Raw genomic sequence first — 2,500 nt, forward strand, 5'->3', positions numbered from 1 at the left:
ACGGAGTTACACCTTCATGACGAGCACAGTCAAGTTCGCTTGTGCATTCACAGCCTTTTGTGCCATTGTAAGTTGTAATATTATATTTATTATTATTCTGTGTATGTAATATCATATAGGATGCGTTTGGTTGAGTTAATAAACGATGCAGTAAAGCACTTCATTGTAACGGTCTTTAGCTTCAGCGCGCGCCCACGGAGTGACACCTTCATGACGAGCACAGTCAAGTTTGCTTGTGCATTCACAGCCTTTTGTGCCATTGTAAGTTGTAATATTATATTTATTATTTTGTGTATATAATCCCATATAGGATGCGTTTGGTTGAGTTAATTAACGATGCAGTAAAGCACTTCATTGTACCGGCGTGCGCATTTCAAACAGAAATGCACAGCATTAATAACTACTGGGACTGTCCTATACATAACACTGCAATGAGAATATTTCTGTTATAAAACGTAGTGAATTCTCTGGTTTAGTTGTTTTTCAGCGCGCTGTTGTGGGAAGCGTCAACAACGCATTCTGACCAGCACAGTCAAGTTCGCTTGTGCATTCGCGTCATTTTAAGCATATGTAAGTCGTAATATTACGTTTTTGTAGTATAAACATCTGATTCTATAAGTCATATAGGATGTGTTTGGTTAAGTCAATAACCCGCAGCGCTTCACTGTACCGGTGATCATCTTCAGTTTCAGCACGCTCTCAAACAGGGGAAGAGCATCCACAGGAGTTATAACCCTTCACCTATGCGTGATTTTGTGCTAATATAAGTTGTAATATTATATTTATTTTGTATAAATATCTGATTGTTCTCATATATGATGCGTTTAGTTGTTAATTAAACTTCTAAGCGCTTCAGTTTATGGTTGTTCGTTCATTCTCTCCAGCTTCAGCGCGCTCTCAAACAGCAACATTATTCCTAATAGACTAGACTAATATTACAGATGTTTACTATTACTGTAATATTAAACATATTTTTTTTTTTCAAAAACACAGAAGCATTATTTTTTATAATTAGCACTTTTATTGTTCTCGTATCATTTCCATCAACAATATGGTTTGATTAAAACCATTTCTTTATCGTCTGTGCGGAGGTTATTTCATGCACTTGCATTCTGATTCTTTATTATGCAGCCTAAGTAATGCTGTTCAATTACTTGTTTGCATTATTTAGGTATATTATTTGTATTTTTTAGACAATATAATTTTTGGTAACATTTTACAAATAAGGTCTCATTTTATTAATGCATTAACTATCATGAACAAACAGAGAGCAATAACCTTTGTTTCTTTTAGTAATAAAATGTTTGTTTTTTGTAACAGTCCATTCACAGTTCATACCTAATGTTAAAAGACACAACTTTGGGTCTGAATATGTTGAGATTAACATGAACTAAAATTAATAAATCCTGTTGAAGTATTGTTCATTCATTGTTGGTTAACTAATACTAACAAAAATTAAACCTTATTGTAAAGTGTTAAAAAAAAAAAATTTGGCCATAGGAGTGTAAAATTAATTTGAAAAGGTAAGGAATCTCACACTGGTTCAAATAGGTTACTGTAGTGTATAGGTTTGATTTATGTTGAAGTGTTTGGGACATGGCTTTTAATGGTGAGCCTTTTGTTTTTGTAATCAGGCTCTCAGAGTTTATTAAAATTTGTATTTAGATTTATCGGCCAATATATCGGTTATCGGCTTTTAAATATTAAGAATTATCGGTTATCGGTATCGGCCAAAATGTTCATATCGGTGCATCCCTAATTATGTAAACACAAACTTTTATTTTGGATGCGATTAATCGCGATTAACCTTTTGACAGCCCTAGAAATAAGTCAAAAGTATTACTTAAAAAGTCATAAAATTATGACAAAGAGTTTAAATTCACATACTACACTGAAATTATGATTTAAAAGGTCAAAATTGGTACTTAAAAAGTCAAAATAATGACATAAAAAACTAAATTATTACTTAAAAGGTCGAAAATTATGACATAAACTAAATTATTACTTAAACAGTCGAAAATTGTAACATAAAAAACTAAATTATTACTTAAAAGGTCTAAAATTATAACATAAAAAACTAAATTATTACTTAAAAAGTCGAAAATTATGACAAAAAGTTTAAATTCACATACTAAACTGAAATTATGATTTAAAAGGTCACAATTAGTACAAAAAAAGTCCAAATAATGACATAAAAAACGAAATTATGACACAAGTCGAAATTTAAACCAAAATGATCACTTATAACTCAAAAGTATTGAGCATAAAATTATGACAAAAAGTTTAAATTAACATACTACGCTGAAATTATGATTTAAAAGGTCAAAATAATGACATAAAAAACTAAATTATTACTTAAAAAGTCGAAAATTATGACATAAAAAACTAAATTAATACTTAAAAAGTCGAAATCAATTTATCACGGATGCATTAAACCGACCAAAAGTGACAGTAAAACATTTATAATTCTGAAAAATAAAATGTTGTATCACAGTTTACA

At 30.2% G+C, this 2,500-nt stretch overlaps 1 protein-coding gene across 1 annotated transcript in view; it reads right to left on the bottom strand.

The window, feature by feature from the left end:
• The window catches only part of shld3 (shieldin complex subunit 3), a 5,875-nt gene that overhangs the window by 2,285 nt on the left and 1,090 nt on the right, over positions 1 to 2,500 (bottom strand). The gene's annotated exons all lie outside the window — the stretch shown is intronic.

The sequence above is a fragment of the Gobio gobio genome (genome assembly GCF_949357685.1).
Source record: "Gobio gobio genome assembly, chromosome: 10".
Taxonomy (NCBI): domain Eukaryota; kingdom Metazoa; phylum Chordata; class Actinopteri; order Cypriniformes; family Gobionidae; genus Gobio; species Gobio gobio.